The sequence below is a fragment of the Leopardus geoffroyi genome, chromosome A1, assembly GCF_018350155.1.
Source record: "Leopardus geoffroyi isolate Oge1 chromosome A1, O.geoffroyi_Oge1_pat1.0, whole genome shotgun sequence".
NCBI lineage: Eukaryota > Metazoa > Chordata > Mammalia > Carnivora > Felidae > Leopardus > Leopardus geoffroyi.
In genome coordinates, this window is record NC_059326.1 from 54,070,110 (window position 1) to 54,085,464 (window position 15,355).

Genomic DNA, 15,355 nt, shown 5'->3' on the forward strand with positions numbered 1-15,355 from the left:
ATTTCTCAGTTTTATTAAAATAATAAAATAATAGTTAAAATAATGCTTTGTAATCTCCTCACCAGTTTGGTTCCTCAGCAAATTTCACCTAGCCTATTAAGGCATGTATAACCGGCCTCTCTGCTTCCCATTCAGGCCATTCTCCACCACCCCTTCCCCAGGCAAGCCATCTAAAACATGATTTGCCCATGCCACACCTCTGCTTACCACCTTTCATCGTCTGTCACCAACACTATGAAGGCCAAGATTTTAGCAGGGCTGACAGTGTTCTCTAAGCCTCCACCTCCTTCTCCCCACCAACTCCCACTGCTCCCGTTTTCACTAAGTAGTTTCTAATTACATACATTAGCATAACCATAAATACAAGTTTCCAAAATCAAAACTATTTAGTCATTTCCTGTTCTTTTATGCACAACCTGTGGTTCTTCAATACCTCTAATTATTGAATTAGAATATATTACCACATTCTCTACAGAGCATACAGTAGTCCAGTATTCTTGGATAATCATAATTACAAATGTAGTCCTAAAGTTCTGTATTAAGATACTGAATCTTTAATGGCATTTCCACGATTGGATTATGGAACAATTACTATGGCTTAAGTTTATCTGGTTTATCCTTAACCCTGGCAAATAATGATAGCTCTAAATAATGATGATGATGATAGCTACCATGTATTGAGGACCAGCAGTGTCCCAGCTGTTAGTAAATACGGTTGATTCCAACAGTGTGGGGGTTAGAAGCGCCAAGCCCTGTGCAGTCGAAAATCTGCGCATTACATTCAACTCCCTAAAAGCTTAACTGCTAATAGCTTACTGTTGACTGGAAGAATTTATCAATAACATAAACAGTTGATTGGCACATCTTTTGTATATTATATGTATTACATACTGTTTCCTCTCAATAAAGTCAGCTGGAGAAAAGAAAATGTTATTAAGACAATCAGAAAATAGAGAAAATACATTTAGAGTGCTCTACTGTATTTATTGGGGAAAATCCCCATGTAAGTGGAGCCATGCAGTTCAAACCCATGCTGTGTAAGGGTCACCTGTACTTTGTCCACGTTATCTCAACAGTTCTCAAAGTATATATTATTGTCTCCATTTTACAGATGGATAGACTAAGTCTAAAAGAGCCCCAGCTTCTTCCGCAAAACAGTAATGCCAAAGTGAAGATTCAATCTCAAATCTGATTCCAAAGGTCACTCTTGCAATCATGAGACAACATTTAACAAGAGTTTGTTAAATGTGTGAATAATTACATTAATTATAATAACAAAGTATATAAAGTTATCTTTAATTCGGTGCTTAAATTCATGCTTTATTTTTACCAGCTTGTGCAAAAACAGTTGCCAATGCTTAAACACTTACAATAATGTTCAAAGGATAGCAACATAATATCTTTGCAGTTGGCTGTAGAGTTTACACTTAAGTTAATTGCATGTCAAAAAAAAAAAACAACAACAACAACTCTAAACATACCTAGGTGTCTGCCAGTGCATCCTCATGGAAGCTTCCTGCTATTATAAACTTCCTCAGGGAAGACTGCCTTTCCCCCATACACATTAGGTTAGACTCCCCACTCCTTGTACTATGTTGTAAGCCCCGGTCTTCCTCTATCATCCAATTTTTAAAAATTATAATTTATAAGTTTTTCTGTAATTATTTCTTCAGGAATATCTCCCACAGAGAGATAAGAAGCCCATGGCTGGAGGGAACCGGTCTCTTCTTTTCATTGTCTCCTATCATCTAGTCCTGTGCCTGGCACAGGCATTTGCTTTGCACCTGTCAGATGATTGAATGCATGCACAAAAATGGCAAGGAATACAGATACGTGAAAATCCTTTCAATGTTAAAAATCATCAAACACGGATCACAGGAACTGAGGAATGGGAGCTGTTGAAAGAGGTAAATATCCAATTTCAGAAGACCACGAGTGCCATGCTGAAGAGTCATAAACAGTAATTAGCAGGAAGTACAATGACTAACACAGTGTGTTGATTATAGCAGTCTTACGATGGAAAATAGTAAATGACCAATTTGATTACTTTAAGTTCCTAGTTACATGAGCTGGTTGTTTAATAGCTAAACAATAATTCAGAAAATTTGCCTGATGATTACCACATATGTTTTCACTTACTGCTTTGTAAATAAAAACCTTAACCACATTTAAGCTTTCTCAAAGACACCATCCACATTACTCTCTCGTAGAACTCTCTGTGCTCATGACATAAAGGGGCTTTGCAGTCACAACTCCCCATCTTACAACTTCTGCTGTGGCTGACATAAAATGAAACTAGGGAAGAGAGTGTGATCCAAAATTAAACAGGAGGCATTACATTTTCCATCTAAATGGTGCCCTAGTTCAATGTATGGCTGATAGGAAAGGTACATGTGCAGCAAGCCTCACTTTCTTTGCTTGAAAAACTAGCAGTCATAAATTGAAAAACATCTCATGAAGTCCAGTAACTTAATTTTTTAACTGGCACATTTTTATCATCATGTAAAAACCGATGATCATAGGGGAAAAAACTAACTTGTGAAGAGCATGAGCTTCTCATGTAGAAAATTAATTGCCACATTCAAAACCACAAAATTATGTGTATGATCTACAACAAGGCAGTTGTTTCCCAGGCCCTCATGTGGTTCAGCTTTATAACACCCCATTGCCTTTTGTGGGAGCCAGCCTCCCAAATGGTCTCCAGTGATCTTCACCTGTTGGAGTTCACAGCTGTCTGTAGCCCCCTCTCACATTGTACTATGGTAAGTCTGTGACCAACAGCATACAACAGTAGTAATGGTATGTCGCTTCTGAGATTAGGTTATTAAAAAGACTGCGGCTTCTTAGATGATGATGCCTTTTCCTTCTCCTCCTCTTCCTTCTCTGTCTCTCTCTGTCTGTCTGTCCCTCATCTGGAATCACCCAGTTGCCATTAACATTAAATCAGCCTATGAGGAGGCCCAGATGGCAAGAAACTAAAGTCTCTGGCCAACAGACAGTGAGGAGGTGAAGTCTGCCAATAACCATGAAAGTGAACTTGCAACTAGATCCTTCGACCTGGTCAAGTCTTGAGATGACTACAGCACCAGCTGGCATCTTGACTGTAACTCTAGAGAGACCCTGAGCCAGAAACAATCAGGTATGTTTCCAGATTCCAGCCCCTCGGGAATTGGAGATAATAAGTGTTTTAAGCTAAGGTTAAGCATAATTTCTTACACAGCATCTACCTCAGAAAATTCTTATGAGGGTAAAATAAGAGAAAGTACTTAGAAAAATGAAAATTAAAGTGCTATCCTAAGGTCAACACATCGTCATGGCTAATTCCATTTCCCACTGACTCTAGTAATAGACACAGTGTCTCACGTGTCTGAAGAGAGATTTCTGCATAACAAAAAAGGTCTCTGAAATATCACCAGCTGTGTTCATTATTACAGCCAGCCTAAAATTCACTCTGTTCTGCCTTCATTTAGTGAAAATTAAACTATAGTAATTTGTTTTTATAAGAAATTTTCTTAATGTTTACTTTTCCTCACTAAAGGGATACTACTTTTTAGCACTAAGAAGATAATCCTGCTGGGAATAAAAAATACCAATGTTACATTCATAATTTTAGCATTCACTTTATTTTTTTAATTTTTTTTTTAATTTTTTTTTTCAAAGGTTTATTTATTTTTGGGACAGAGAGAGACAGAGCATGAACGGGGGAGGGGCAGAGAGAGAGGGATACACAGAATCGGAAACAGGCTCCAGGCTCTGAGCCATCAGCCCAGAGCCCGACACGGGGCTCGAACTCACGGACCGCGAGATCGTGACCTGGCTGAAGTCGGACGCTTAACCGACTGCGCCACCCAGGCGCCCCAGCATTCACTTTAAAAGCGATCCAGTGTGTGACCATCACATATGTATAGCCAGAGATGTCCCCCAAGAAATACTTACCTTTTGAAGAAGCTAAAATCTTGGCATTGTTCTTCCAAACTGAAACTGGTAATAGCCCTAATAGCCTGTAGGAAAGAAAGAAAGAAATATGTCATTACCTAAAGTAACTCTAGTTTGAAAAAATATGATAACAGTTAATGCTTTATAGCTTTAAATTCCAGGAGTAATATATTTCAGAAATGACTTAACCTCCAGGATTAATATAATTCTGAAAGTAGTTAAAAGAAAACTATTTCTGGCAGTAGATAGTCTACAACAATATTATGCTTCATTTATGACTCATTTTCCACATGAAAAAAAAGTTTTAACAAATACATTTATAAGAAGCAAAATGTAATAAATAAACCAAAGAAATGAAAGTGCTTTATAAGGCTGTAAAAAATCAGATAAACAACAGGTATTAGAACATTGGCCATGTTATTATAAAAGCAAACCGTAAAATGGCATTTGGGGGAAAATGTGGACAGTGAGAAAATAAAAGCTACATAAAAAAACAAGGGAGGAAATTTAGACTCAGTCATGTCAAGAGCAATGTGTTTCTTAACCACTGAAAAAAAGCATTTCCATTAGAAGGACAGATTTAAGTGGTTTAACATTGGAAGACCATAATCTTCTGAAGGACGGAAATCTATGAAAAGATCTGTGAATAATAAAAGAATTGAAAATAGAATAAAGGGCAGAGGGAGGACAAGGAGGAGAAAAATGAGTAAAAAGATGCTTCTTAACAATATAATTTGAATTTAAAACTCAGAACATCTGCTTTTATAAAAATCTGAGTGTATTAGCTTATAATAATTAGTATCTTCAACTGCAAGAAAGAAATAAAAGGACTATTAGGAAAAGAAAAAACCACACACCATCTTGAGGACAATAAAATTTTCTCTGATTCAAAAGGGGAGCTTCTTACAGACCAGTAGCAGCTGTATGTGCATCTTTCAAAGGGCATTCTTCTGAAAGAATTTAGATCAGACAGTCCATTTATTTTTGGTAATAAAAAATTATATCTGTAAAATGATATTTGTTCTCTGTTTGATCTTCTTTTCTAATCTTACCATCATTTAAGAACTATGCACAATAAAAAGAAAGATCTCTTCTGTTTTAAAAGGTTAAAATTTTAATTTGATAGAGTCCTCGAGCCTATCAAAGAATTGTTAGAAATACTCCTTATCTGAAAAAGAAAAATCTAAATTCCAAATTTTCACTCAAGGCTATAAATTCTTCTTTTGGCAATAATTGCTGTAAGTATTTCGTTTCCGTAAAGGTGATTTTAAAACTGTATTTTCTGGGAATTATGTGACTTATTTTTATAAATTTCTGGGAATAAGATACATCACTATAAACTTCTTTAGGTTCTAGGGGCAAAATACCTAATAATAATATTTACTTCCTGAGAATATTGTTTCTCCTCTTGATATAGCAAAATTCTATGACCCTCAGATTCTCATTGGTTTTCTACCTCTGGTTATATTCATCTTTGATTTTATGTGTATTAAAATCACTACTTTCTAACTTGTTTTTACAAATCACCATGTTTATTGTATGCCTGAATCCCCTTCCATATTTCATATAGTTTAGAAAAACAATAAGCTTTTGTAGGATTTGAATGTTTTGTGATCACATTATGTCTCACGTGCATCAGGTTACCATCACCTGGAAGAAAGAATCTAGTTTGAAGGAAATTGCAAGACAAGAGGGTCCAGACAGAGCAATCTAACCCATCAAGTGCAGATGCATAAGAGTTTTGTAGTTCTTCAGTGTCATCTTTCCAGCCCAGCCTACAGATTTCTAGCTATTCTACTTACCGCAATGGCTTAAATTGTCTACTTTACTGCCCAAATGATTGGCTACTTGCCAAACCACAACTTTGCTTTAGAAAGCACTCCTTAAGTGGAGAGTTAAGACAATTATTGAGATAATTCATCCCAAAAGAAATGCATTGAGAAAAACCTGCCTTTTTTTTTTTTTTTTTTTTTTTTTTTTACTTTATCAAGATTGATATTGTCTACGTGGATGAAATTCATTGCACAGTTATTGCACAGTTTTTGTATTTTGCCTCCTCTAAACTAGACTAGTCAGGTCTGTAAACTAGAAGAGACTTCATCCTGCTATGTAATCTAACCAGCTCTGACTTTAACTGCCTCCTGACAAAGTTTTTCAGAGGCATATCTATGTTAACACACAAGAGAGCTGGCTTTTGTGTTACCTACATAACTCATTATGAAGTAAATGATGAAATGGATTTTTGAAAGCTCGATTGACCATTGATAAAGACCAGTTATTTTATTTATGTTGCATAAAGATCATGTACAGTTTTTTTGCAAGAGGATTTAACATTCCATCTAAACAATATTTGATAAGAAAATATATTCTGAATTTGTGTGTGTGTTTGGAGTGATAAAATTGATATTTCTCCTCCCAGCTCTATTTTCATCAATGAAAGGAAATCAATAATCTTTTAAACATGAAAATCATCTAAATGTAATAATGATTATATAAACTCAGAAATAGAATGACATAAATAAAATATAAGAATTACACAAAAGTCTCCCAGAGAATATATTAACCACTCATGGTCTCCATGTAAGTTGTTAGTCCTATAAAAAAAAAATACATTGTATAAATTATTTTTTTAACTTTAGTTCATATAATAGAACTTACTCTATGCTTAAGTGTTAATATAAATCCTCACAATAAACAATGAGGTAAGAACTATTATTATCACCTGACTCCTTCATCAAATATTAGTGGTAGTCACTAGAGGATGCCCACATATAGGTCATCTAATGCTCATCCTTCTCGACACATGCTAAGTTAGGAACAAATGGATAACTTTTTTGGTCAAAGAAAGGTGTGCAAAAGTAGTCTCTGTCATTTCCATGAAAAAATTTTAAGTGTTCATGTATGATTCTCAGCATTCCTTTCCACTACCTCAATAATTATGGAAATTCTTATCAGGATGGTATTTTCATTAACCTGAATCCAAGAATGATTATGACAAATAAAGGCCCCCTGAAGAACAGCTTAAACATATAGAATAATTAGAAAAAACTGTTGTTGTTTTTTTTCTGTTGAGTTACTGGGATTTGGAGACTTGTTTGTCGTTGCCCCATAACCTAGTTTTTCCTAACTCATACACTAATTATTTCTTGCAACTTACCATTGTTAGTCTGGAACACATAAAGCTATCTTGTTGTTGTTGTTGTTTGTTTGCTTTTTAAAAAGATTGGAAGAGGAATGATGAGCAAGGAAGGAAGAAAAAGAGGGAGTAATACCTTTATGCTACTACTACTCCTTCTCATCTTTTCCTTCTTTCATTTTCATCTTCCTATGATAAATCTTGAGCCCTAAAATGGAATTTTATCGACTCAGGGGCAGGAGTGGAGAAAGTTTGTTTCTAGATATGGAAAAGAAACATGGAAGCTTCCCATTTAGGACTCAATAGAAATATTCTTAATTGGGGCGCCTGGGTGGCGCAGTCGGTTGAGCGTCCGACTTCAGCCAGGTCACGATCTCGCGGTCCGTGAGTTCGAGCCCCGCGTCGGGCTCTGGGCTGATGGCTCAGAGCCTGGAGCCTGTTTCCGATTCTGTGTCTCCCTCTCTCTCTGCCCCTCCCCCATTCATGCTCTGTCTCTCTCTGTCCTAAAAATAAATAAACGTTGAAAAAAAAATTAAAAAAAAAAAGAAATATTCTTAATTGCTATGTTGGGAATATGATGGAAAAAAACCAGCTGACTCTAAAATATCAAATATCTTCTTCCTACTATAAAAAACTCTGAAGAATTAGCTTGCACCATGTGAAATTATCATTCATATGCATCAAAATGACTAATAATAAAATAACTTCAAGATAGTCACCTCTGACCCCTTCCTCATATAACATTGGAAAGAATGTGGGAGGAAAAGTAGAAAAATTATGCTTATCTCTTTAATTAGTACAACACTCAATAGATTGGCAGATTGGAAGTGTGAAAGGAAAGGGAAAAGCTAAGAAGGAACAAAATTTGAAAATCATTGGAATTTCAGAAACAGGTACAAATTACACAATTTCAGTGACAGCCAACAGGGTGGATCAGGATTGTGAACTAAAAGGTTAAAGGCAAGGTATAAAGCAAGAAAATTATAGTTATAGAACAAAACTATTAATAAAAGATTTTTAGTAGTAGAAAGGGAATTTTGACAGATCCGTCAACACTTTCTCATAACTTTCCAGCATTGATCTTCAACATGGGGGCCAGAGCATAGAAATTAGTTGTAGAAAGTTGCTAGTAATGGGGATAGAGGAACAGAACATAGTAAAAAGTCAAGGAGATGAGAGATGTTGGATGCCAATGAAGAGATTACTGAAATCACTACTGGAGGTCAGAGGATGTTTATATAACTTCGTGGATTAAAGTATTCTATTCCCCTGAATTACCCACCATCTTGGGATTTTACATGAGGGAGGCAACTAGATGTGAGGATGGGCTGTTTGTTTTTTTATCTCTGTTAGAGGAGCCAATCCAATGTTTTAATCTAATTTATTCTATTTTAATGTATTCTTTCCCCCAGGCAAGAGTTTTGCTTAGGGGAGATGGTATAAAGCTAACTGATAAGGTGAAATAGCTAAAAGTATTTAAATTTTCTATTTAAAAAATTTTTTTTCCAATTTTGAAATACAAATGGAAGATGAAAGCAATTCATATTATGAGTTTTATAAGTTGAAAACAGGCTTCCTGTGAATCATGTGCAAAGTAGCTGTAAAAAAAAACAATTCAATAGAAATGGAATTGCCAAGTCATAAGAGATTCACAAATTGCCCTCAATTAGGCTGCTGAATTGATCTGTGGTCTCCATATCCACGGAGGAGGATGTTTACTGTCCTTGGCACAATAGAACAATCCTATCCAAATCACTACATCCAATCCTTGATGCATTCTTTTTGTTTTTGTTTTTGATGCATTCTTTTAAGGAACGTTGACATTTTGTGCATCCAGAGGGCAATAATGGGAGGGTACAGATGAGCAAACTAGAGTTTTGCAGCTTCTACAACTCTTGAAATATTTCAACCTTCTGTCTCTTGAGAGAAAGAGATTTGACTCAGTGCTGTAGCAAAGGATTCAGCATATTTCATTTGGCTTTAAAAATCATGTTAGGTTGCTATTGAAAAAAATAAATAAAGGGCATTCAGAAATTCTGGGGAAAATGGTGGAGTAGGAGGACCCTAAACTGAACCTGACCCAGGGATACAACTAGATAACATCCACATTAGTGTAAATAATCCAGAAAATGGAAGGAAGACTGGCAGAACAGACTTTCCACAGCTAAATGTAGAGAAGAGGCCACATCAAAGAGAGTAGGAAGGGCAGAGACACGGTTGGGAACTAACAGACCAGCAGTACTGTCTGTGGAAGGGAGGACACTGCAGGCACAGAATGGGGGTGGGGGTGGGGAGAAAATAAGAGCCTCGCACCAGAAAACCCAAACAAAATAGGAGAGACAGAGTTTTCCAGACAAACCAAAGTTAAAGAAATTCATCACCACTAAACCAGCCCTGCAAGAAATGTTAAAGGTGACTGAGTGGAAAGGAAAGACCATATAGTAGGAGTAAGAAAGTAGGAAACACAAAAGCAGTAAAAATAGATACATCTATAAAAAATTAGTCAAGGGATTCACAATACATGAGTGTGGAGTATTATACCATATACCTAAATCATCGTTGGTGGGGGAAGAGGAGTGAAGAACGGATTGAAACTTAAGTGACCATTAACTTAATATAGACTGCAATATGCAAAACATGTTATATAAAAAAAAGGGGCACCTGGGTGGTTCAGTCGGTTAAGCATCTGACTTTGGCTCAGGTCATGATCTCATGGTTGTAGGATCGAGCCCTGCATCGGTCTTTGTGCTGAGCATGAAGCCTGCTTGGGATTCTCTTTCTCCCTCTCTCTGCCCCTCCTCCTCCTCAAAAATAAATAAGTGAACATTTGAAACAATAAAAATAAAAAAAAAATAAAATGCAAACAATGTAAAGTAGTATCTAATGAAGTCAGTCTCCCTCCTTTATCTGAGCCTGGTTAGATTTCTGCTCTGATAATTTGTGATTCTCTGTAAATGCCTGTCTCTTCAATTTCGGGGAAATGGTCTGTCCTGGGACCTTACTTCTCTGAAGGATCTAAGAAGAGTTGATTTTTCAGTTTGTCCAGTTTTCACTTGCTAAGATGGAGTGGTGACATCCAAGCCCCTTGCATGAAAAACTGGGATCTGGGAGTCCCTGCGCTTTATTTTCTATAGTTCCAATGGTATGTTTTAAGACCAATGAAATTTCTTCATCACATAATTTGCAGTGAAATTTTCACGTAAGATATGAGTTTTTTAAAAGTTTATTTATTTATTTTGAGAGAGAGAGAGGCTGCACGAGTGGGGGAGGAGCAGAGAGAGAGGGAGAGAATCCCAAGCAGGCTCCATGCTGTCAGTGTGGAGCCCCAGGCAGGGCTGGATCCCACGAATTATGACATCATGACCTGAGCTGAAATCAAGAGTCAGATGCTTAACCAACTGAGCCAACCCAGGAACCCCAAGATACAACATTTTTGACTAAATTTCTGTTTGCTCCTCATTAGATCTTCCATCACTGTCTTCATTATACTTATGCTTTCCTCTATAATCCTTGAGTCATTTTAATATTGTTTGACAAGTCTACTATCTCTGCCATTTGGGGTCTCTTTCTGTTGGACCCCTTTTTTTTTCCTGGCTGTGGGTCACATTTGTCTACCTCTTTTCATGCATAGTAATTTTTGTGGTTGATGGTCAATTCTGGACATTGTAAATTTTACACTGTAGCTTTTTAATTTCCTCTAAAGACAATTATACTCTGTTCTAGTAGACAGTTCAGTTACTTAGAATCAGTTTGCTCCTCTCCAGGTACATTATGATGCATTGTAAAGATACCTCTTGAAATGCCTGGCTGGCTCAGTGGGTAGAGCATGTGACTCTTGGTCTCCAGGAGGTAGCTTCAGCCCCACTTTGGGCCTGGGACCTACTTAAAAAATAATCTCTTTTTCAATGCCTCCCCCTTCTCTCTGGTAACCTTCCTCCTTTTTCAGCACAACTTTCATTACTCTGCAGGCTCTGGTGTTTTCACATCAAATCATCCCTAAGAAAGAGAGCCTGGAAAACAAATTCATTCTAAGAAAGAAGTGACCCTATCTCACCAGAATGGTCGCCCAAGGGAATAACCTCAAAATGATCAAGTTTTGACACTGGGTTAACTGGGTAAATAGGTTTTGAGAGTTTGATGTTCTCCAAGCTCCCTTATAAATCATAGCACATGGGAATATCTAAGCCTAACCTCCATTTGAGGAATTACTAGTCTCTTTTAATCACTATAAGGCTGTCAGCTTCTATGAGCTCCCCTCACTGTTCTGATAGTCTGGATATCCTTAAGGAACAGGTGAAGCAGATTCTGCACCCAAGGGTGGGGAATCTTTTCCTAAAGAACTGGCTTTGACTTCTACTTGGGAAAATTACATGGGTGGTGCCAAATACTGAATTGCTAATGTGAAGAAGAGTGCACATAACCAAGAGAGAGAGCCTGACATCATTACCCAACTTCTAAAAGTGGCAAATCAAAGGGGGGGGGGCACCAAATCAGGTGATATCTCAGTATGCCCATCTGAGCTCTGCTCTAGACCCCACGATTCTAGACTAACAAGTTATCCATGGATTTCCCATGAAATTTGGCCCATAAAAAGGAAAAATCCATTCAAATCAAATGAGAATATTTCCTTGACTCTGTTCCTTAGAGGACATATCCAGCCTTGGGTGACGTGACCGCCTTTGCTCTTCAAAAGCTACTGCCTTTCTCCACAGTTTAATGTTAAAAGTTATTACTTATTAAAGATTATGGCATCGTGTCCTCAGAAACTATCAGAAAGTCCCCAAATAACCCAGGTAATTTAAACTCCTCATGACTTCTGAATAACTGTAATCATTACAGTTACTTAGGATTCGTATCAAAAAAAAAAATTAAATTTAAAGCTCATGTTAATGAAGGCACCATTTCCCCAACAAAATTTAACTATAACTACTCTTCAAATTGTATTTGATTTAAAATTTTTCATTTCCCTTAAAATTCATATGTAAAAGAAGAATAATCATATGAATTTTTGGTCTTTTAATAAATGCATTTTAAAACTGTACTTAGAAACTGAGAATTATGCACAGAATTATGCTGCCAAGTATAGATTTCTACTAACTGCCTCCTTATGGCAATCCCAGGCTATTGGTTTTTGGGGAAACTTGTCAGACTTTGAAGGTAGCTGTCAATAATTTAGAAACAGATATATCAATGACAAAATGTATTATGTTTATTCAGTAACTCTTGGCTTTTATTAAGTTCTCTTTCTCATCTTGGTTGTCTAATCGGTGGCATTTCTTTCCTCCAGAGAATTCAAACATTGTATTTTAGGATAATGCCATGTTTTTCTAAGCCGTTCTTCGCATATTTCACTATTATACTAACCTTGTGAAAGAAACAAGGTAGGGTTGTTATCCTTATTCTATTAATTAAAAAAGAAAACAAAACTGAAGCACAGAGATGACAAATGGCTTGTCTAAAGACATGAAGTTGGCAGTACATTAAAAACTATTATTAAAAAATGATGACTAATCTCAAAATATATTAGTGATGCAAAATGTTTACTTCTTCCCATTTTCAGAATCATACATAGCAAGAGCCCATTATATAGCTATCTTTACCTCACTTCCAAACATGTACACTCTCATTCATCCTGACTCTCTTTTCACGTTGCTGTTAGAAAATGGGTACCTGAGAGTGAGCCATGAAACGATGTCACCAAATAATCAAAAGTAAGTGAAAACCATAAAGAGCCAGTTTCTATCCATCCCTGCCCCCTTCCCCAGTGCCCACCAGGGGTAAAAAAAAAAAAAAAAAAAAAAAAAAAAAACACGACAGGCTTGTAAGCATCCAGCTATGGCCACAGAGCTGTTTGATTGCTTAAGCCGGGTGGTCAGACAATAGGACCAGAAAGAATGGCTGCTTCCTTCCTTCCTGTTGAGTGTTCTGCCTGAGTGAGCAAATTCAATAGCACTTTGCTTCACAGCAACACTAGGCTCTAGCACGAGGGAAAATCAACAAAGAGCCATTCTAGGGCATTTCCAACCCCACCTAAGCCAAGCCTCTGAGCTATAGAACCATGGGGGAGGGGCTGACCAGGTTTGGCACTCCTGGGAGTGTGTGCATGAAAGCCCATAGACATGCAGGTTATTGTTTATATTAAGACCGCTGGTTACACAGCTTCAGGAATCTGTAATTGCCCAGTTGAGTTGTTATCATTTTGCACTTTCTAATATACAATTCTCTGAAATGTTTCAAAATGTTCCTCACTGTGGCAACAAAGACAAAATTGGTATGGACAAGTGTGATGACAGTAATTCTAGAATCACCTGGCAGCCTCCTGCAGCAAACCATCTTTCTCTTCCTCCAGTGACTTTTATATCTATGTGTATAATAATTTAGCCAATTTGGCAGTTAAGAATGGGAACCAGAGAAAGTGTAAAAGTCATTAAATATTTAATACTGTGTAGTTTTAACTAAACCTAAATTTCTAAGTTAATACTGAAATAATTTTGTATTATCTGTAGATATATATATACACACACACATATATATATACATATATATATACATATATATATGTATATATATATGTATATATATATATATATATATGGATGCTGAGTGTATAACTTCAAATATCCTCAAAATTACCTATGTTGTAATTATACACAGGAGAACTAATACTGAGGATGATTCTCTTCACGTTGGTTCAATTTTTTCCTCTTACCATTTATGTGTATATACCTATGCTGTTGACATTTCAAGAAAATATACCTCTAAATTGCCCATCAAAAATTAAATATCATCTTACAGAATAATGCATTATTTGTTACTCCCCCTCCCCCTGCTCTATGTCAGTAGGCTGAATTTCTAGAGACAGTCCTCAAAATTCCACACCCTAGTCACTGGAGCCTATGAATGTGATAAGATATTACTCCCATGATTGTGTTATGTTATATGGCACAACTGGTCTAAAAAAAGATTATCCAGGTGGGCCTGATCTAACCATACAAGCCCTTTTTAAGCAAAGGACTTTCTCTAGATCCCACATAAGAGAGATTCAGAGTGTGCAAAGGACTTGACCCACCAAGGTTGGTTTGAAGATGGAAGGAGCTACATGAGAAGGGGTGTAGGTGGTCTGGAGGAGCTCCATGTAACTTCCAGACAACAGCCAGCAAGGAAACAGGAGCCTCGGTGCTATCTATATGTGCTAGGAACTAGATTTTGCCAACAATCTGAACAAACGTAGAAGGGAATTCTCCCCCAGAGCCTCCAAATAAGGGCCCAGCCCAGGAGATAACTGATTCCAGTCTGTGATACCCTGAGCAAAGAATCAAGCCAAGCCCATCCAAATCTGTATCTACAGAACAGTGAGATAATAAATGGATTTTATTTTAGGCCAGGTTCGTGGTAATTTGTCAAGGCAGGAAAAAAAAAAAGGACCAAGGACAAATTTCCTTCTCTTCACTACATTGAATTTTCTTAATTGCAAGTGCAAAGTTATGAATATGAATATGTATTTTGTCATCTATTGTTATTGATATGGACACAGTTTCTGCCACTGTGACATCCATGATGTTTCAATATTTCTGGCAGTGAAAGTATATGTGTATTTATACACAGACATTTCTGTAACTGGAACTTGGTGGCATCCAACATTGTTATTATAGAGACATTTACAGTACATGAAGCTATAATATGGTTAAACTAAATTATATTATTCATCTGATGGATTTGAACTGAAACATATCTTGGATTCACAATTGAAGATGAAAGATGAGATTCTTTTTTATAAAGTTAAAAGATAAGATTCTGTATTAAGTGACTAAAGAATGTATAATGCTTAATCATTTAATATGAAAAATTGAACTCGCCATGCATTCTCATTTGTAGTCATTTACACACGACTGCATTATAGCCTTTATTTGATTCCATAAAAATGAGTAAGGAAGGGGCGCAGTTGGTTAAGCCTCGGAGATCAGCTCAGGTCATGATCTCATGGTTTGTGAGTTCAAGCCCCACCTTGGGCTCTGGGCTGACAGCTCAGAGCCTGGAGCATGCTTCAGATTCTGTGTCTCCTTCTCTCTCTGCCCCTCCCCCGCTCATACTCTGTCTCTCTCTCCTTCAAAAATAAATAAACATTGAAAACAATTTTTTAAAAATGAGTACGGAAAATAACCTCTAATGAAGAAAAATAATTCCTACAAACTAGAAATTATGTGAAGGCCTTTTACATTGAAACTTTATTTTCTTATCTTTTTTCAAGTTTATTTATTTATTTTAAGGGAGAGAGAGTTGCTA

General features: G+C 36.7%; 1 long non-coding RNA gene across 1 annotated transcript in view; it reads left to right on the top strand.

Annotated features, from left to right (window-relative positions):
• Positions 1-1,685: 1,685 nt before the first annotated feature.
• LOC123599144 overlaps positions 1,686-15,355 on the top strand; it is a 54,874-nt gene continuing 41,204 nt past the window's right edge. The window contains exons 1-2 of the long non-coding RNA XR_006713000.1: positions 1,686-1,907; positions 2,927-3,139. This is a non-coding gene — a long non-coding RNA (uncharacterized LOC123599144). The remainder of the gene's footprint in view (positions 1,908-2,926; positions 3,140-15,355) is intronic.